This window comes from Cavia porcellus, unplaced genomic scaffold, assembly GCF_034190915.1.
Source record: "Cavia porcellus strain 051 isolate PalLab524CR breed Dunkin Hartley unplaced genomic scaffold, mCavPor4.1 scaffold_2, whole genome shotgun sequence".
Taxonomy (NCBI): Eukaryota; Metazoa; Chordata; class Mammalia; order Rodentia; family Caviidae; genus Cavia; species Cavia porcellus.
The window spans coordinates 70,072,604-70,095,524 of NW_026947485.1; the positions used below are offsets into that span (position 1 = coordinate 70,072,604).

A 22,921-nucleotide genomic window follows, 5' to 3' on the forward strand; every position below is an offset into this window, starting at 1 on the left:
GTCCTTCGGGGCTGGCACAGCGCGGCGTGACGCGGTGGCGGCGACTCACCGGCCTGCAGGTGCTGCTGGGAGCCTCGGGAGGGCACGGAGGGAGGTGAACAGCTAACGTGAGGCAGTGAGGGCCGGGTCCAGGACAGCCACGCCTGGGCTGAGGTCCCGCTTCCCGGTGCGGTTGTGCAGCTCCGCCTCCCAGCGGGCGCCTCTGGCCCAGAACTTGCTCTGCGGTATCCGAGTCTGGCCGACAACATCGCCGTCCTGCGGGACCGGAGGCCCAGAGGTCCAGTCCGGAGTCTGCAGCGCAGGAGTGCGGTGACACCCAGCCCCATTCCTCACCTGATGTGCAGGAGGAGCATCTATATGCCCTGGCCTGCATCTCACGAAACATGACTGTGTATTAATAATTACCGTTTCATTTCAAATGGTGTGAAATGAAACAGCTTGCAGCTTGAAAGGTAGGGCAGGGTCTGCACTTGCAAATTAATTTGAGTGACTTGTCAAATTTATTTTAAAAATTGAAGGAATGAGCAAGATGTATCTGTATGCATAGCCATATAAATTTTTTTTTGTTTTGTGTTTGGTGACTGACAAATTGTGATTCCTAAGCTTATGCTCTCTTAGCTTCGTTTTGCCTCAATTCTTTTTTTCCGTTTCTTTCTTTCTTTCTTTCTTTCCTTTTTTTTTTTTTTTTTTTTTTTTTTTTTTGTACTTGCGCTTAACAGGGAGGTGCTTATGCTCTTGAGTTAAATTCTTTCTTTCTTTCTTTCTTTCTTTCTTTTTTTTTTTTGGTACTGGGATTCGAACTTACACTAACCAGGCAGATGCTGGAGCCACTGAGCTAGATCCCCAGCCCCTTCCCTTTGTTTTTTTAAATTAACTTTTATTTGTAATTTTATTTTGGTTATGGGCATCTATTTTTACATCAGTTATCTTTTTCTTTTTTCATTGTAGTGTGAGGTTACCTTAAACATTTGGCCACAAATGTTATTGTCAAGGAAAAGTAAGACTACATAGTTCGTTTCAGGTTCCAGTCTTTAGCCTAATCTTGGGAATTACAAAACTTCAAGACATGCAGGATGCAATAAAAAGGGTGATGCAAATTTTGTTAGTACCAGAAATAGAAATTGAATTTGTCATAATTGAGATGGCCTTTTTAAAGAATCGGTTAAAGCTCACTTTTGCTGGGATATGAGGAAAAATTAACTCTGGAGGAAAATTAAAGATCATATCTTAGTTTTGGAATGAGATGTTTGTTTCCCTTCTGGGAAACAAAGGACACGACATTAATTGTCAAATCTCAAATAACAATAAGGAGAATTATCTTCTCCCATTTTTTGGGTGAAAGGTTACAGTGTTATACTTATTTAAGTCTGAACATCAGATACAATGTAGACACACTAAATTTACAAGAAATCTCAAGAAATAGTTCTGCTTTTTTAAAAACTGTGATATGTGTTAATGCTGTTATATGCAGTATAAATAAAGAGGAAAATGTAATTAATGATCCAGTTATAGTCATAAATTGTATATTTTATATGCCAAGTAAACCTCATTTTTGTAGTGCAGACATTCAAAGTTGAGAAAAATATTAAATATGAAAATGTGAAAGATAGAACAACTTATAAGAAAATGACTTTCTCATCTGTGAATGGAGAAAGCTTTAGATGTAAATTTGTAAAGCCACAAGTGATACGGTGACTTTGAATAGAAAATAACCCAGTAATACTTAGGATTTCTGTTCAGCAGAGAAACTTTAATAAAATTAACCTGCTGTTGAAAAACTGTAAAAGACATTTTGTAAAACTGACAATGGTATACACAGCTAAAAGATTTAATTCAAAAGGTAATCTCATAAATATGAACACATAACATAAACAGATAATTTACAGACAGGATTATACAGGGAAGAGAAAAATGAAGATATAAGAGAAAGGTTGCATAAAAGACAAAAAAAAAATGAAAATGAATCTCAGTTTGTACCCATAAATTGTACCAGTTAGAAATACTGTGCTTTGGTGATTATGAGAAATAGAATTATTGCCTGCTGGTAGTGGTGTAGTATGGACAGTGTATATCACAGTTTCAGTGGATATGAACACTGTGCACTAGCAAACATGCACTTGAATATCTGTAGCATTTTCTCAAATCTCTTTAGGGCAGAAGATATTTCCTGTGTCTCTTGTATCATTGACATCTCACAAAGCCTACCTTCTCATAATTGTGGAAAAGGCAGATAAGGTGTTAGGTTACATCTGCATATTTTCTGAAATAAGAATTCATAGTAGCTGAAACTCTCTGACTTAGCAGGTACAGTACACATAAGCTCCTGAATGACATTGTAACCTGAGAGGACAAAAGACCCCAAGAGCTGTCATCTCTCTACCTCTGCACCCTAAAGCCAGGCTGGATGACTACCCAGATAACTTTCAGTCTGTACTTGAACACTCTCTCTCACTTTGGGCCTTCCCTATGGGCTGACTTTCTAATATCACTAGAGTGAAAATCAGATCCAGTCCTTGCTATGCTTTGATGACACACACTGGGAGGTCTAGGGGCCAGACTGTTGGAAGGCCTGAACTGAAACTCTGTGCTTAAAAATAACAAGGAACCAGGAAATAATTCAAGCTGCAAGGTGACACAAAATAATTTAAGAGTGATAGGTGTCAGCGAATAAGCAGAGGTCAACACAAATTTTACAGAAGTGAGAGCAGACAACTTCTCAGGCATGGAAAAAGACTTGACATTCAGATAAGTGAGGCATATGGAATTCCAGCTAGCTATAACCAAAGTAAGTCTACACCCAGACATTTAAGAAACAAGATCCCAGAAATTCAGCATAAGAACAGTATTAAAAGTTGTTAGAGACAAGAAACCGATGACCTGTAAAGGAAAACCCATCAGAATCATGACAGACTTCTCAACACAAACCATCAAGTCAAGAGGTTGGAGTGAAGTATTTCAAGTCCTGAAAGAAAACAACTTCCAATCCAGATTGATTACCCTACAAAACTATCCTTCAAAATTAATGGAGATTGATTTTCCTATTGTCTGGTTTTGAAGGACTGTAATGCTTTCATTCTTTTGTTTTGAATGGTTTTATACTATTTTGTCTTGGTTGAATTCATTGTGTGTGAAGATATGGACAGTTATTTCAAGGAAAATGAGACATTATGGTAACCACTATTGATTTCCTATTATTTTGTTTTGAAATCTTGTGTTGATTGCATTGTTTTGTTCTGATCTGCTTTGTTCAGTTTTGTTTTGTTTTATTCTCTTTAAAATAATTAATGGAGACATAGGATACTTCCATGACAAAGAACAACTGAAGGAATTCATGACCACCATGACAAAGAGTATTGAAGGATATTCCAGAGAGAGAGGAAAATGGCCATAGTTCCAGGAATAATGCCAGAATGAGATCGCCAAGCCAGGCAAACAGTTAAATAGAGGGAAAAAGTAGGGAGCCAATGGCAGGAAAATAGCAAGACAGAGGTGAGCCAGTGCATGTTGACCATAACCGTTAATGTAGATGGCCCCAATTCATCAATAAAAAAATATAGATAGTGGTTTGGGCGACAGGATCTATCAAAATACCTTATGTAAATAAAACCACATTTAACATGAAAGGAAATTCATAAACTGAAAGTCAAAGGAGAGAAAACAATGCCATATGTGACAGGGAACCAAAAAAAGCAGGGTAGCTTTCTCATCAACCACAGAATGAAAAAGAAAGAGACAGCATTTTTATACAATGGAAAGCTGTTCAACTATAAAGAAAGATAACCTTGAGGCTCTTTGTAGATAAATGGATGCAAGCTGAGATCATGCTCACAGATGAAAAGGTTCAAACACATGGTTGAACATTGTGTATAGTACACATTGTAGTATAAAAATTAAAGGAGTTAGTGGGATCCAAAATGCAGAATAGATGTTGTGAAAGTGAAAGGGGAGGAGACGTCTAAAAAGGGAAGACAGTAGACATTGTTGATTCCCTTTTATCTTGTTTTGAAGTCCTGTATTGTTTTTATTGTTCTGTTTTGTTTGGTTTTATTCTGTTTTTGTTTGTTTGATTTTATTATATCTGATGGTATGGGCAACTATTTCAAAGATAAAAATTTATATTATGGAAATTGTTGTTAATTTTCTATTATCTTGTTTTGAAGTCCTATATTGCTGTCATTGTTTTGTTTTGATTGATTTTATTCTGTTTTGTTTCATTTGATTTTCTTTCATTTGATATCTGATGGTATAGGCAGCTACTTTGAAGATAACAAGAGGCATAATAGTAGCCATTGTTGATTTCCTATTATTTTGATTTGAAGTCCTATATCACGTTCATTGTTTTGTTTGGATTGACTTTATTCTGTTTTATTTTGTTTGATTTTATTCTCTTCAAAATAAAAAAAAAAATTCAGGGATTGCAGGCTCTGTCCACCTATGGAACAGGAAACAAAGGCTCATAGTCACCACTTTGACTAGAGTCATGTAAATCACTGAAAGGAGAGATAGCTCCAAGAATGGATATGAGAATGCTAGTTAGATATCACTTCAGCCCACTAAGAGCAAGGAAGAGGCAGTGGAAATAAGATAGGGCAAAGTAGAAAGTTAAACATTTTCTCTAAGAATAAGGGAGATAGAATGGTTATCAGAATCAACATAAATTAGAACTAGGAAGGGAAATATTTTTTCTACTACCAGCGAACAGGCTCAGGCTGGGAACCAGTGCAATGTACCGGCTGCTGCTGGACTTGGAACAGCTAGACCTGAGCCTCTCCCCTTGAGGCAGCACCATTTGTGGATTGGGGTCAGAGAGAACAAAGGCTGTACCAGCAAACAAACCCAGTCTGGGAACCAGTGTCATGCACAGGCCACCACTGGACTGGGAACAACTAAGACCTGATCCTTACCCTGTGAGTCCATGCCATTGGTGGACTGGGTAGAGTGACAACCATAGCTGCACCAGCCAGCCCATTCTGAGAACCAGCACCATATGCAGGCTGCCACTGGACTGCAAACAGCCAGACCCCAGCCCCTTCCAGTGTGCGGCCTGGCAAACAAGAAATACCTATCCTCCCTGCCCCCGCCGTAAGTGACCAGCTCATCCGGAGAAACACAGGCTGTGATGATAACTATGGAGGTGAAATGCGTTTGGATGCCTGTGGTGCATTACTGTTTCACTAACCTTGCAGTAAATTTTCCAGTAAATACTAATAATTTTTTTTTTATGCTGTACTACTGGAAATTAAATTCAGGTCCTTTTGCATGTTTCACAAATTACTTTAGGCTGGATATTTAAAATTTATTTAGATCTACCCACCATGTATACTGTCTGTTGATCTGGGCCTTTCTCCATTGTCATGGCTGGCTTCAGTATTGCAATCTTCCTATCTTAGTGTCCCAAGCTGTTGGATGAAAGAAGGGACAACAGGCCTCACTAAGTTTCATCTAACCAAGCATTGTGGTGATAAAAGAATCCCTGTCTTAGCTAGGCATATTGGTACATGTCAGTAATCTCTGAATCCCAAGAGGGTAAAACAAGAGCAAAAATTCACTATACCCTAGCCAAATTAGTGAGACCTGGTGTCAAATTAAAAAACAAAATATTATAAAGTGTGTGGAATATAATTCGAGAAAAAGTCCTGAGTTCCTGTCTCTGTCCAATAAAAACATCAACCATACCTTTCAATCTTTTGTATCCTGGAAAAATCCCTTCCCATCACACTTGGATAATTGTGTCCAACAATTTTTAGGCCTGAAACAAGGCAACATTCCTAATTTCCAAGTTTTCCTCTGAAATGATTAGGTTAATTGTTCACTAGAAACAAAAAGACATATTTATTAACTTTTGCTACTTCACCTTCCTTCAGGTCTGTGATCTTTGACCTGCTCTCAGATTGAGCCAGCGAACTGTTGTTTTTCACATGTAGAACAATCTGACATAAAGGGGAGACTTTTTCTCTTATATACTTGGATTTTCCTACACTCGCCATCTTCTACCCTACCACTTTCTTTCTCCTATTCGCTCTTCCCTACAGGAAAAAAACTGTTTAAGAATTCATATGCCTGGAGACCTACATTTAGGGCTTTACTCCTCTAGCTACCCCAGCAGTTCTTTAATATACAGCCCACTTCAATCAGCATTTTCATTTTTAAAATGATGGCTTCAAACAGTCCAAGGGCTATAGCAATTATGAGATGAGACCCCTTTCCCTTTCCAACATAACAAATCCCATGTAAATGTATGCTTAAATTCAATGAGTTTCATACAATACATTCAACAGACAGTCCTTCTGGAAGCAGTCATTACCATAAAAACATTCTCCTGTGTCTGCTAATGCATTAACATTGCCCTCATTTTTCTTAGCATCCTAAACTCTATGGGAGTTCCTAACAAATGTCTGTTTGTTAGTAAACATGATACCTAAACAACATGATCATTTGTTTGAATTTCTGTGTATGTAACACAGGAGTTCACTGCATGATGCAAGCACTCCAGCACTGAACCACATCAAAAAATGATGTTAAATCTGTCTTTGGTTTCTCATGGCATTTTCCATTAGCTATCATGATGATGGTAGTGTGAGTATGAATTGGAAATTTTGGAATTTACTCAGCATTGACCTGAGAAGATAAGTTGTGGGTTCAAAATCCAGTATCACAGACATTTATAAAATTCATATCCACAAGGTAGGCCGGTGGTAGGGGTGCAATCAGGGAACACTATACCACAACTCCTATAGAGTGAACTCTCACTGCAGCTGGGTCATCCCCAAACTCCCATTCTCCCTAGCTGTGAGATGGAATTGCATGAGACTAGCTCATGGGATGGCTGTGGTAAGACATGCTGCTAGAACCCAATATGGGGTTAGTCGCTGCCAAGGCAGGAAGGACTGTAAGAACTCAGATCCTGGAGCAGGCTGGATGCTCAGATATGCCATTGCTATTCCTTCCACTTCCAGGTGAATCTCACTAGCACCGCATTCCCTTCTGCACCCATCCCACACTATTACCAATGCGTGGCTTGAGTGTTGTCTGGAGTACATCCAATGCAGAATCAGCCAGCAGACATCCTAAGGCAAGGCGTTGTAGCTAGGCGAACTGGATCTCATCACTGCTCGGGATCTGGGATTTAGTGCCAAGAAATGGGACTTGCCTCCCTTGCCCTAACTGAGTGGATGTTCACGCAGCCTGTGTCTTTAACACTGATTTGTTCTTGCTTCAGTTGCCTTCCCTGAGAGCTGTGACAACACAAAAACAATAACCACAGAAGTAGATCCTTAGTGTGAGTGGAGCTCAGATTGTAGATTGTAATGCAGAAGCTTCTAGACCAATTTCTCTCCCAGAATGCTGACCTGTCTAAACTGCATTTAAGTGTGGTTTATCCCTGCTCAACAGAACTTCCACTGTCTTTTTTATTGACAGGATCTCATGAGTAATATCCTCTGTTTCTAAACTCACTGTAGAGCCCAAACTGGCCTTGAGCTCTCTGTTGTCCTGTATTCCTTTTTACTGCTGAGTTTAAAGGCATGCATTACCACTCTCAGCTACTCCTTACTTTTACTGGACTCTTTAGGCTCTTCCTGTGTGTTCTTCTTTAAAATGATGTGACACATGGCAGGCCCCCTGCCCCATATGTTAACACAGTTCGGGAGTTAATACTGCATGCACAAACCACTGTGAGAGAATGCCATGAGTCCAGGCAAGGACCAGATACAATGAACTTTATGGTGGGCTTGACCTAGTGAAAGAGGAAAAATAAGTAATATAATAGTTGGCTTAATGCACAAGACTGTCTCACATGATATATTTCAATTTATTCATTTTAAGCCAAGAAAAAATATGTGCTAAAAATATAGTTATTATGTAAAAGTACTTCCTGATGCTAAGGAAGGGAAACACAAGGACTTCAGATTCTAAGCTCTGTCCTGTAGCTTCCTCCTCACAAGTTGAAACTCTCCATGTTTCAACACATCAATATTCCTGAAGGAAAATATTACCTGAAGTCATGTGATACACTTGAAAAATATCTTGTTTGGTATGAGAGGTAAGTAGAATATTAGGAAAGCACACTTGTGATGTGTCTGGTTGAGATACAGAGGTGTGATATTATGGCCCATATCTTCTCCCTCTGCCTTCTCCTACAAGTTTTGCTCTGTACTTCTTGTTTTTGATATTGTAGTTGCTTTTGTTTCTTCATTAACTTCCACTATAATATTTCTCCTTTGGAGTGAAATAGCAAACAAATTTGATCTCTGAAACCATAAGCAAAATAAGTTTTAAACATTTGTTAAGTTGTGTATGTCAGGTGCAAAATATTAAACATTTATTAAGTTGTATATGTCAGATGTTTTGTACATTCACCAAAATCCTAATGAAATAAATAGTACATGACTGAAAAATAGTATCCCAAGAATCAACAGTTTCTTTAGAAAATTATTTAAATGAGATTTCTCTTTGAGTACTCTTCATAGATTTTCTTCCTATCATTGTAGTTCACTTTGACTTCAGCAACTCTTTGCATATCAAAACCACTTTCTGAGGAAAATTTCACATACTAACAGTAAGAACCTTGGAAAAGGCAAAATCTCCAATACAATTAACAAATTTGTCTCCTCCTTTGCTTGGCAGCATGCGGTAGATAGTAGTCTTTCTAGAGTTTTTTCGTGAGTAACAGGAGGCAGCATAATGTTCTGTTGGCTAGAAGGATCCAAGAGGATGATCATGGCTTTTCCTCATTAATCTCAAGATTTATCTCAGCTTCAGTTAGCTGGATGTAAGACTACATTCGATGACTCTGTTCTAGTTTACAACAATATTGATGAGTTATAGGACATTAATATAAGCAACTCAAATATTTCAACATTGAGTCTTTGCTTTTCTTGTGTGCTTGTGAAATGCAGAATAAATTGAAAATTCTAAAATACTATATGCATTTACAAAATGCAAGATCTATTTGTTTTTGGAAAGAAAAGATGCCATGAAAGTTATTTCCGTATGACAAAATGTGTAGAAAATATTAATGGTTAAATTAATATTAACCATTTAATATTAATATTAACCGTTAAATATTAATGGTTCTTTTTTTTCTGTATATTGGTGGTTCCCTCACTATTCCAGTTAAATATTGTCACAGGTTCTTTTTCCCTAACAGTATTACATATTGTTTACCTTTTTAGAATAAACTCTTGACCCTTTCATAGAAATATTTCTAGTTTTTCTCTCATCAAATCGTAACTGTCAATAAGTTGCTCTTTTTCAAAAAGTGTAACTGCACTAAATTTTAACCAAATTCCTCTATTTGAAATTGTGTTACAGTAACTATGTTGAAGTTTTGTATGGACTCAAGGGACAGATTTACTGTGGCTATTCTCTCCAGCCTGTCACACCGGTCATGAGAACACATATAGAATATTACATTATTTGCTCACAGTTTACATATTCTACTGCAAGGTCTTCAAAGACTGTTGGAATTTCTTAGGTGGAAATTTTGTGCTGTGTATCATAGTAAGATTTTTAGCACCTAATTTATTTGTATGGAATTAGGTGGAATCTAGAAGGACCAAGCAATTTGGCAAAAACAAGTCTTGTAACAACATTTAAATAGTAACTGACCAGTGAGATGAAATGTTATGCTCCACTCACTAGACCTGTGGAACAGGGGATAATACTTTTAAACCCAGATGATAATCAAAACCAATCAATCCTGTCAATACCAGAAAATAATTCTAACGGAAGGTATATTGTTCATTGTATGATATTAACATTATGTAGAGTGTAAGATCACAAGTTGCCAGTAAATCCTGTAGCTTCTATATGTCAAGAAGAAACTAGACACATTCACATGTTCCCTGAACCCTAAATTGCTACTGATGGAGCCAAGCAACTGTGTTGGGCAACTTAGCTAGCTGAATTAGAAAAAAATAAAGAATGAGCAAGAACTTCAAGGTGCTTCTAAACCTTGAAGACTTTTCCATTTGTCCACTTTTCCAACCCAAATCGGGGTAGATGATTCTAAATTGTTTGAACTCTGCCATTATACCTCTACTCTTTTTATTCACCCAAATTGGTGTGCATTATATTATGGTTAGTGTAAAAAGTGCAAAGGGATCCCTCTGTTTGATGATCTCAGGTGACACGCACAGCCTGGAGAAGAAGCCAGAATAAGAGGGGGGTTTCACCTAATGCTTTTGTGCTTTTACTCTGCTGTGCACCTCTCTATAGTCCACAGCTATGGACTTCTCCATGAAGTGAGTCTGGAAGTGTTATGACTTGTGTCTAGATATTCGCCACAAGGGCTCCTGTGTTCATACCTGGGACTTTTCAAAGCTTCCTGGATCCAGTTTGAATAAGTAGTCATTAAAGGTATATGGTACTGAATTTGTCCACTGATGGGAATTATCATATTTTCAACTGGAATCAACCAAAAGGCTGGTAGCCTGGAGGTGATAAAAAGGAAAGACAGGCTGTCTGCCGTCTGCTGCTTCCTTGCTACATTCTGCCTGTCATATCATGAACTCTTTCTCCTTTGTGATGCTCCTCTGCTGTGCCATCCTGTCTTGGATCCTGTCAACAACTATGGACTAAATCCTCTATAAATTGGGGGCTGAAATAAACATTTGCTTATTTGACTTGTTGGTGTCAGGTATTTTGTCTCATCAATGAGAAAAGTAGCTAAGACATATGGTGATGGGAAACTGAAACGATTCATGAGTAATTTGTAGATTTCTGCTCCATTGTGAACACAAAACAAATATTCCCTCTCTACCCAGACAGAGCATAGCCACTACAATGATGTAAGAGATCTCTGGCTTGGTGGAGATAGAGTGGACAGGGTTACTGTTGGAACAATGAAATCAAGATAACACAGAGCAGCAACAGTGCCCAATAAATGCTGTTTTCAAAATTTAAAGGTTGTGTACCTCCTCCTAAGGTGCCTCCCCTGAATCTCTTTATGTGATTGATAGAAATGATTGACAGGGCATTGAGTTTTCTCAGGAGCTCTCAACATGCACCAGAATTCATTCTGATCTTAATTACATGCATGGCATACAGTAATGCATATTTGTCAACTATTAATGAGGTTTGAATGGGATGAAGGTGACTGAAGTTCAGGCTAGGGGCTCCAACATGCATGGGTCTTGCACAGGACATCAGAGATCTCTGGAGTTATGTGATTTTCTGCTTCTCTTAGGACCAGAGGAGGAATACTTTTAAGGTGCCATTTAAAATAAATGAATGGAAGGCAGTACTTCTTTGGCTCAATTGTTTCTAACTGTATTCATTATTTTCATTGGACCCCAAAGTCTTCACCAAATATGCTTGGAACAAATGAATAAATTAAGCAAAATAACAGAAAAATCAGTAGTTTTCCTATATAGTGAGTATGTACTCACAAAGAAAGAAAGATAAACACAATTCTGCTCACAATATCCTTAAAAAATTCAATGGGTACGAATTAAGCTGAAAAGAATGTGAAAGACCTTTATTGTGAAAATATTGAGTTTGAAAAAAATATTAAAGGAAAAATCCTATGTACCCGGGTGGGAAGAACTCAAACTGGCTATATGACTAAACAAAATGATTTAGTGCAATCAGTAAGTGTCTTAGTTACATGCTTTTTGTTTTGTTTTGTTTTTTGATACAGGGTTTTGGTATGTCATTTAGGCTGATCTTGAATTCACTATGTAGAACAGACTGATGCTTCAGCCTCCCAGTGCTGAGATTGCAGGCATGTATCACCATGCCTGGCTGTTGCTTTCTCACTGTAGAGACACAATACCCAACACTCACAACTGTGAGGAAAAAAAATTTGCTCTCAGCAAACTATCTCCTCCAGTTATGCTTCATCCCATATCACATTTAGCTTTAAACCTAATGGTGGGCTAACCCACTGATTTATTCCACAATGACATGTCTATGTGTGCAAGAGTCTTTTCAGGGACAAAATATAAACTACAATACTACGAAAAGACCAGCAGTTTTTTTTCAGAAAAACAATTGTAGAATTTAAAGGTGCTAGGCCTAGTTCTATTATCAAGGATAGAGTTAAAATAAAGGAAATGGTTTGGTTTTGATAGTAAAAAGTGGTTTACTCACCTGAATATATTATGGTTGAAAACAGTAGGATTAGTGATGCTGATGCTTGAATTAGGAAATATTTGGTTGTGGCTTCTGTGGATTGTGGGCTAGTTTTGTTTATTATGGGATTATGTTTAATATACTCATTTCTAGGCCAATTAACATAAGTAGTCAATGGGAGCTGAATAGGATGACTAGTGTTCCTAAAACAAGAATAATATAGATTACAGCAGTTGTAATAAAGTTAATTAGTATGGGGAGGATGTAAACCAACTTTTTCAGGTATGGGCTGATAGTTTACTTAGCTGAACTTACTATTTGAGTGTGCTGTATAGGTAATGCAGAGAATTTCAGGTTCTTTGGAGTAGGTTCAGGTCCTGTAATACTAGAAATAAGAGGATTTCAACCTCTATAATTTACTCTATCAAAGTAATGTTTTTGTCATACATACTTCTAGATCATTTGAGGGGGGATGCCTGATAACAGGATGGATAGGGAGATGTGTCATATACATAGGGCCAAGATGAGTTGGAGAAAATTTTTTCATAGGAGATGCATAAGTTAGTCATATTGAAATAGGGGGTATGAAGTTTGGACTCACAAGAATGAGATTGTTAAAGTGAGTGTATATGGTATAAAATTTATTGTACAAGTTTCAGTGATGTAGTGGTTGTCATAATGTTATAAAAGATAATGGTTGTGAAGGCATTTATTATAATAATGTTTATGTATTTGACTAAACCAAAAGGGTGAAAAGAACTGAGGCATATTCAACATTGAATCCTGATACTAGTTCTGATTCACCTTCAGTTAAGTCAATGGGGCTTGGTTAGTTTCCAGTAAAATTGAGATGAATCATATCATTGCTAGCGGCATGTAGGTAAAAGGAGTCAAGTATTTTTTTAGTTTTCATCAAGTTTGCTAATGAGAATGATCTGTTTAGAAGTAAAATTGAAAGGAAAATAATAGCTAGGGAGACTTCATAGGAGCTAGTTTGGGCTACTGCTCGTACTGCTCCAATTACTGAGTATTTGAAATTGGATGCTCATCCTAATCAAAAGATGGCATGGACAGCAAGGCTTGGTGTTGCTAAGACAAATAAGCCCCCCAAGTTTATGTTAATTAGGGGTACAGTATTGAGATTGGGATTTATATGGATAGAGCAAGTGTAAAGGCTAGAGTGGGGGCTCTGATAAAGAGGAAAATTGAGGCGGTTGATGGGCAAAGTGGTTATTTAATAAATAATTTTAGTGTTTCTGTGATTGAAGGACTCCATAGTATCCAGCGATGTTTGGTCTTTTGCATATTTGTATGTAGTCAAGAAATTTTTGCTCCGTTAAGGTAAGAAATGCTATGGCTAGGAAAACAGGAATAATTAATAGAAAAAAATGATTGTAAGCATAAATGTTAAGGAGAGAAGTTGAACCTCTGAATATAAAGTTTTAAGTTTTATGAAATTTGCTAGGCTCTGTCCTTAACAAGCCCTTTTCTTACGTTGTTAATGGGATAACTATAAGATTAATATTATATCATATTTTAGTTATTAAGGCATAATTGGTTAATTTGCCTCATTTCTCTTCTCCTTTCATACTGGGAGAAATTTTTAATAGATAGAAACCAACCTAGATTACAACAGTCTGAACTCAGATTACATAGGACTTTAATCACTGAACAAACAAACCTATAATAGAAACTGCACTATTAGGAAGATGTCCTGATCCAACATCGAGATTGTAAACCCTACTGCCAATCTGAACTCTAAAATAGGATTGCGCTTGTTATCCCTAGGTAACTTGGTTGTTGATCAAATGGTTTTTGGATCAATTAATGATGGTAGACTTTGATTTGTTCTGTCTAGGTTAATATCATTTGGAGGATTTGTTGTTCTCTGAGGTCACCCCAACCAAAATTATTAATTCAAATCTTATATTTTGTGTTCTTAAGAACTTAGAGTGGTAAAGAATAAATTAATAAATTAAAGCTCCATAGGGTCTTGTCATCCTATTGATTTATCACCTTCTCTTCATGAGGAGTAATAATTCATTCTTTTATATACTACGAATAGAATGGTGAACAGTAGTCTATGCCTATAATTCTCAGAACTTGACCCACATTAAGTCGCATTATTCAGACACTATTGTAGTTTTAAGTTGTCTTATGTGCACAGCTTTCCGTCACCTCTGACAAATTTTGATAAGAATTTCTCTGTGATGCTGACAGGTAGCCACTTAATTTTCCATTAAATGAGAAAAAGGTTTTGAAAATTTATTTTAAGAGTTTCACATAGATAAGAGTCACGTGTTATTTTAAAATTAGATACATGAAGCTCCACCACACATTCAAAGGTCATAAATATAAAAGAACTTTCCCAAGGGATGGCTCATAATAATCCATTTCAGAAACACATGGAATGTATATAGGCTTAGCAGGTGCCATCATAGATGAATTTACATTTCAGGAACATGAGATAATTGTGAGTCTTACGCAAGTCTACACTCAGGCAGTGGAGTAGTTTATGAAAAGCAAGAAGGCGAAATTCTTCGTTAGTTGACGTCAGAAATGGAAGTTCTAAGAAGAAGGCATGTTCCACGTTGTCTAAGATTTCAGGATCAATCTGGCCACCAAAAAATCATTTATGGTTACATCATTACTTATCATTATTCAGTTTAGATTTAGGGACAAGAGGGAAATAAATGTAAAATGTTAACAAAAGGCATAGTTTTTCATGTATCCTGGCCAGGGAATCATTACTCTATTAATCACATAAAACATAGAAGCAGAACATATGTAGTTTTTTCTTGCCATGTGAGTGACTGTATGTGAAGTATTTTCTTGTAGGAGTAGGCACGTGGACTTGAAGAAAGGTTCTATTGGGCCACAAACATAGATTTGACTAAGAAACAATGGAAAGGTTAGTTTGCTCATCTATGCAATCTTGCATTTCTTGAAGCATACACCTGATGTGCCTGCATTTAACTTCTTTTGATAGGTCACCATTTATCTTTTTGTTATTTTGAACTGATTATATTCCTCATATCATCTCTGTACCTAAAACCTTAGACATGATGAGGATGGCTTGTGGTGCTTTAAGGTGCAGAAAGTCAAGTTAGGACTGATTAAGAAGGACAGGAGTCTGACAGTTCCCACAGGAAAAGTACATTACAGTTTTTCATGAGAAACATCTGTTTTCTTTTGAGTTCACAGTGACAGTCTTTGACAAAGAGGGTTCTGGCAACAACCATCAAAGGTGAGGGCTGTGTGATAGCACATGAGGTGAAAGTATGCTTCTGAAAAATGCTATACAGAGTAAGAGAGGGAATAGTAGGTTCCTGTGCCCTCTACTGGTATCTGTGAGCTGGGAGCTCTTGGCAGAGACAGAGACCCAGTAAGCATCATGGTGCACCAAAAGATGTCAGTTGATTTTGAGCTCTACTAGACACAAATCTAGGATGATTTTAGACTGTGATCTGCTGAACTCTGTCTTACAAAGTAAGCATAATTTCACTGGAATTTGAAATAGGTGTTTTGTATTTGTTATTTTGTTTTCTGTTATTTATTTAGAACTTTTGATGCTTGAGCCTTAATAATGTATTTCCTATGAAATACATTATTTTCCTATGAAATACTTATGAAATAAATATATCAAGATGCAAACAGGAATACATCAGTGATTTCAAAACAGGTACAGAAAAATGAATCATTATTGAACAAATGAGTGACCTCAGGAAGTTGGCATACCAATAAAGAAAAAAACGTGAAAATTAAAGTATTTATTTTCTATGTTCCTAAGATAATATATTCTTTACATTTGTGTTGAGATGGAATTTTCCCATGAAATGACATTCATGACATTCATGATATCATATGATGTCATATGCTTAGGACACAAAAATAAAAATATAAAAGTGCTTCTTTTTTCTATGATTATATTATTTTCTTTTGTCGATATTATCACTGAGATAGCTACTTAATCTGTTTACACACTAGACCTGAAAATGTCCTTTATGAATGAATATACATATTAAAATATTAATTTTCTCTTTGTATTATGAATTATTTGGGAAGGTTAAATGTATCAATATAAATCTTCATTTTGGAACACTGAGGAAAAATTTATGTTAACTTTCTATAAATTATGAAACAAGGAATAATACCAAAAGATACATCTCTTCATTTTTGATCCTTTCAAATATTGTGCTTATGGGATGGTACTGGTGCCAAGACTTCCTCAATCTTTGCAGAGTAAGGGTGCACTGACTACATCAATCAATCTGATTTTGATTTTCTCCTTTTTCCTTTCTCAATCTAACCTTCTGGCGTGGAAAAGAGAAAGAATCTAGCCAAAATTTCAATACAACTGAACAGAGACGAGTTGGAGAAAAGTTTTCTCTTTGGAGACTCTTCTTTGTTTTCTTTTCTATGGAAAATATTGAGCTGTCAGACGTGTGAAGGGAGAAGTGCTGGGTGGCTTTGTGGACAGAGCAAGGAAAAACCAACTGCCAGCACAATCGAACTCTAATATTCACTGATGTCAGTATATTCATCATTGACAGCTATATCTTCTGCATTGTTTCATATAAGACTATAAGATGGGACATTCAGGCAGTTATTTATGCCAAGCAAAAGACATTTCTCACCACAAAAAGGACGTCTTTAATAGAAAACCACAAAAGTATCTGAAGGCTGCTTACCTTACTGGCTAACTTCTTCAGCTGTTCCTGAATTTGATCGATTTTTTCTGCTATAATGATGATTTTGTTCCTGAGAATATCACGGAATTCTGGCAGCTGATGTGCTTCATAGTGCAGTTGGAACAGGGGATCATTCCAGGACTGCAGCACCATGATCAGCAGCTTGACAATATCTTTTGGCTAAGCAGACATACCAGACCAATCAGGTGGAAATAAGCAAGCTACAGCTGGTTAATAACATGTGAATTTTGCTCTACGGGTCCAAACTAAAGTATTTTTTGTTACTCTTGTGAGTATGTAAAGTCTTCTGTAGATCATAAAAGGTGTAAAATGTAAACAATTGGCTTACACCTTGCTACAGTAATATGAATGCAGGAAACTAGCAAATTGATGTGACTACTTTTTCTAATGAGAACTCTAATCAATGATCTTGGGTTTTTTCCTCTGAAATCATATTAAAACTCTGATTTTAGGGGGAAATTAAAAAAGTGAGATTATTACAGTAAAATGTTAGTGCTTGCTGTGCAATTAGGTGTTCACCTGTATACTGTGTGTTGATCAGAACAGAGGTTGGAGTCAGACCCCTGAAAAATGTGATATAGCATTTTACAGGATGTACACGGTGTGGCAACGTTCAGTTTAGATATATGTGAAGGCAGCAGAGTGAGTGAAGTGTGAAGGAGTAAGTGTTAGCAGAAGTTCAAAATGAAAGCGAGTTGAAAGTATAGAAGATATGATTTAGATTAGGCAGAGTTTAGTACTATAAATGGTTATCAATGCAGGAGTCATTGGTAACCTCTAGAAAGTGAAACTGCAGCTGCATCTCTTACATATCCAGCTCAGTTTAGACTTCCTTCCCTATAGTATACTGTGCTTACTCTTAGCTACATATCATTGGTTAATCTGCTTGCAAATTCATGGATCTCTGTAATTTTTACATAGCATTTCTTTTTATGTGTAACTGTTAACTACATGATACAATTTTTGTTTGATTGGTTAATCTTCCTCCATTTTTCTCTGCCACATAACTACTATTAAAACTAATCACAGTGTATGCCATTGCAAAGCAGTGCACTGCCTCAATTGTTCTTGTGAGGGTGGGGTAGGGACCCACCTGCATCATCAGATCCTGCTCCTCCCCTACTGGAAAGATGGTGGGAACCGTGTGGCACTTTTTCCTGGCTTCCGGAAAGACGAATAGGCCTCGTGAATACTTTTTGTCCTGGAATGATGAATAAAATTCAATTAGTTGGTATTTGGGAATTAAAATAATGAACCTTTTTGTTTTACCAGAATGTTAATACATTTGATGTATATGTAATTTTTAAAAAATATTAGAGCTGTATAGATGCTGAAACTAAAGAATTATGAAAGTAATGCTAATTTTAACTATTTCTATAATTTCATTGTTTTAAACTCACTTTTCTAACCTCCCAACCTCTTCCTTTCTTTGCTATGCCTTTGTTCTGACCCTTCCTATGAATAGATATGTGAAACAAACACAAAAAATAGCACAAGTACAACATGTTAACTGTTTTAAGTGTCATGTTCTCAAGTATTTGAGCCAAATACAAAGATGCATATATATCTGTATTTGCCTATTTAATCTCATGTTGTTCAACAACACTGATATTCTTTCTATAATTGAATGCTAGTTATAATTTGTTTTTCAATTACCTCTTAATCTACACAAAATTCAAAATACAATTTTTATTGTGACAAAATGGGTTATCAAATAGAGCAAAACATTTTAGGAAAGTATAAGTAATTGACAGATGTTCAAAACAAACAAAAATTTACAGAGACTTATACTAGGCCTAAAGTGTGAAAGTTTAAAGTGATCACTAGGAAGATTTGGAAGATAAAAGGTAGTCAATCAAAGATGGAAAACGAATGAGTCAAAGTTATCCTTCTTTATGACAGAGTAATACTATTGCAGAGTATTATGCATAAATAGCACATTTTCTTTATCCATTTATTGTAGGAAAATGGATGAACTTTGAGACCATAATGTTAAGTGATATAAATCAAACATATAAGCTTACATATTATAGTTTCCCTCATATGAAATGCTTAATTATATAAATAAAGTAATAAATTATGAAATATACAATAGGTTACAGAACACACACATAACCACAGATTATTGTAATCCAACACACAATTTATCCAAAAATGTACCTTGACTTAGTCCAATTATCTTATGTATTTTATATGTGCTTTGGCCCATTAATCTGGGTCTTAATCTATACATATGACAAAATTTGCAAGATCTTATAAATCAATGAATCTGATGCTGGCAAAATAAGAAGGGCCCGTGGAGGAAAGGATAAAACAGAATTGAAGTGTGTTATGCATGTGTATCCACTTCCTACAATGAATACAATCATTACATACTGCTAATATGTACTAACAAAAGTAAATAAAGGCACTCCTTCCAAAAAGAAAGTGGAAATGAAAAAAGCATAAGTATAAATGTGAAAATGTATATTGTTTACAAACACTGGATAATGTTTTGTAAGGTGGCCCTTTGTTGTGTTAACACTTGATCTATTTTCTACTTCACTGACAGAAGAGATAACAGATAACATTCAAAGTAACTTTATGAGGATGAGAAAAACCTGTTTCCACTTCTAAACTAGCCCATCTGTTTTAATTATGAACTCAACACTTAGAAGTCCTAGAGCAAATGCTTGTTCCATTTTAGGGTTTCTGAAAATTATTAATTTAGGGTCTTTTTCCCTCTTGCATAAATTTGATTTAGTTTAATTCTATTCAATCTGCCCTACTGAATGCATTCCTGTCCTCATTTCTTGGATTTGTGCAGTGTGCTGAGTAAAGAACATCCAGGACTCACCATTTCATGCAAAAACAACAGTTCAGAACTCTTCAGCCCCACCTAAAATCAATTCATGTCATGTACTAAGATTTTTAAAATTAAGTGAATTAAGGGACAATTTTAAAATTAGCAATCTGAGATTTCACAGAATTTTCCCTTTTTCCTTTTTCTACTTTGTAGGGGCTGATGCCTTCTTTAACCTATTAATATACATCATTTGAAATTTGATGATCTTCATGTTTAAATGGTAGTTTAACCTAATTGCTGGTGAGAAGGCTCCACCAGGCAAAAGCAAAAAAATGAGGTACTTACAAAAGCCTGAAGCAGTTGTGAAGAAAAGCCATGCAGGTTCAGAGAGAAGATGACTGCCCTGTCAATCAGGCGTCTGCGTGACTTCCAGCATGTAGACTCCTTGGGACAGTCAGGTTGGGCAGCCTCAGTCTGCCAAATGAGATGGCTTGACATGAGGAGCAGCAGCAGGAGGGGCCCTGTTCAAACAAAAACACAAGCCACTCTTACAGGATCTATTTAGTGGGAGTTACCAAAAGCAATCTTTGCCAGGAAAATCTTAACTCTGCCTGTTGAACTCAGATGCATAATTTAGTGTGTTAATGGCAGGGATTAGAAGTAAAGCAATGCCTTCCACTGTATGCAGTTAGAGATACAATTACATCAGCACAGACATAAAGCTTGAGAAGTGGGTGGATTCCTGCATTTTTTCCAGATATTCCATTAATTATGAATTTGGGGTGTTTAAATCATACTCTTCATATTGTTTGATATTTTGGGAATTTCTGTAGATTTTTGGCAGACATTCTAGGAAAGTGTAATTTTTAACTCAGTGTCTGCATTTTCGACACTGATATGACAAGAATGCCACAGCTTATGTTTGTTTTGTCTTTATATTTAATATGTGTATACACATGATTTCATTTGTTGCTAATATTGAATATGAAGATAATTTAATCTTGAAATGATTTAATGTCCTGAATCTACTACCTCATCCTGATGATCCCATGGATTCAACTGACACTTTGCCAAAATCTTTAGACTGTCTTCTAAAATTGAGCTTTACATAAATCCTGGGAGGTAATTTGGGCCTTTGTAATTATTATTAAATTTTATTAATGAAGCATAAATCTTAAGGTAAGTGACCTTTCTCCACTGCCTGTTTATTGGGGGGAGGGAAAAATACCACTGAGATGGTCTTTGCACTTGACCTTGTCACACTGTGCACACCTGTGGGTTCTCAGTCTGCATCTGTCCAGCAGGGATCACATCGGTGGTTATGAGGCACAGACACTACAGATGTTGTTACCATTACATGTGAAGAACTCTTTGTCTTGAGTGTAGGATAATGGGGACCCTTGAAGTTTGATTTTATACATTTTCTGGCTCTGTAAAATGCCCACTTTAAGAAGCTTTGACAATAATCAGAGGTCTTTATGGATCTGCTATTTTGGTAGATGCAAAGAATCATAGCTCTAATCTAGCAATAATTTACATTAAAAGGGAAGAAACAACAAACATTCTACCAAGTTAAAATCACCTTTTACCTTCAGTGACACTATTTCAGAAAATTTCTGATAAAAAATGTGAGAATCATTAGACTATATTTCATAAAACTTTCCAACTGAAAATCTCAAAGTTAAAAATATTAAAGCAAATATTAAAGATTTATATATGAAAAGTACCTAAACATAGATACCTATAACAATTAAACATAACTCAAATATTTTAATATGGAATGTAATTTAACTAGTGCTCTGGTTCAAAATCTAAAATAATGTGTTATAATTGATATTATAGATTTTTATATTTCTGAAACTGTAATAGTTTCAAGACTCTGTTTTTGTATGTTTTGTATGCTAAAGAAATATATTAGGTACATATGAAGTAAAATGGGCTTTGCAGATAGAGAAATTGGGATAACCACTATAGGTAACTGGTAGGTAACTGGTTACAAATTTGTTCTCTCTGATCCCATTCATCTGCATATTTGACATCTGAGGGATATTCTCAGTCTAAAATGTGATAAAATAGACAACTATTTATGTTTTTTATATCATCAAAATATTCTGTTAATAATTTGTCATTTCTACAAATGTCACCAAGAAAGCAAAGGTGATTAATTAATAGTAAGCCTGCTTTTCCTTTTGTAAAATCATTTCTTGAACCCTGATAAACCCTTCACACTGATAAAGCAGTGTAAGAGTTGCATCTTCTGTCATTGCCTGCATTGCACCTTCAGAACTGAAAGTTTCAGTTGTTTGACTTAAGTTTCCCAATTTATGTGATCTTCCTGAGAACTAGACTTATGTTAGTGTCTGCCTTGTGGAATTATGACAAATTGCACTGAGTCTTGTGGTCTTATATTAGCCCAGAGTCTCTCACTCTCAGCATTCATGGCTTTTTGAGCTTGATAATTTCTTTTTTTGGGATCTGTCCCATGCATTGGAGAATGATTTACAGCATCCTGTCTCCTACCACTTAGTCACCACCAACGTCCTCCCTACATCTCCTTTGCTTCCATTATGACAGTAGAAAATGCCTCCAGCCATCGCCACATAAAGGAAGATTCCCACTTGAAGACTGTTGAACCACTCTGTTATGCTCTGTGCATTTGCTTTCCAGAGCACTAATTGTATAGATATTCTAAATCCTGTAAACCTAAAAATTTTCTTAGTAGCTAAAATTGTACACTGACTCATGGAGGAGTGAAGCAAAGAACACACCGATGCAGGACTTACCTTTCCCCTTGCCATGCCTGTTGTGGATCATGATGCGAAGAACACTTGATTGGAGAAGGCCTGGCAGTCCCATGTCCAAATTCAGATGTTCTTTAAAAAAACTTTTGAGATTTTCATAAATATATTTAAGAAAATGTTTTCTTTTCTCACTGCGGGGGAATGATGCCATACTGGGACACAGTGTTAGCTTTATCTGTTGTCAGATTGAACACTTAACAGTGACTGTAGAGAGGTCAGCCTTGGTGAGTGGAAGTCAATGCCATCAATCCCACACATAACTTTCCGTGCCACTACAACCTCTTTACTTATGAACCCATCTGGCTTTCCAATGAAAGGAATAGCTAAGGAAATAGTATTAGTGCTATCCATAAAATGGATCTTTCTGTACATTTGACTATTAAAATCTCCATCTTCTGAGGTTACTTTATTATAGGCATTTATGTGGAGCACACATTTCTTAATATTCTCCACCCATTTGGAGTAGTCTGTTCACATCCTGCTTCTTCAAATGTCTTTGCTGCCAGCTTTCTAGTCATGTTCTTTCAAATTCCCTGTTCATTTTCCAA

At 36.3% G+C, this 22,921-nt stretch overlaps 1 long non-coding RNA gene across 1 annotated transcript; it reads left to right on the forward strand.

Annotated features, from left to right (window-relative positions):
• Window positions 1–315: 315 nt before the first annotated feature.
• On the forward strand, window positions 316–18,410 carry LOC134474786 (uncharacterized). Its single transcript, XR_010045631.1, has 2 exons — window positions 316–452; window positions 16,403–18,410. It is a non-coding gene; the product is annotated as an uncharacterized LOC134474786 (long non-coding RNA).
• Window positions 18,411–22,921: the final 4,511 nt, after the last annotated feature.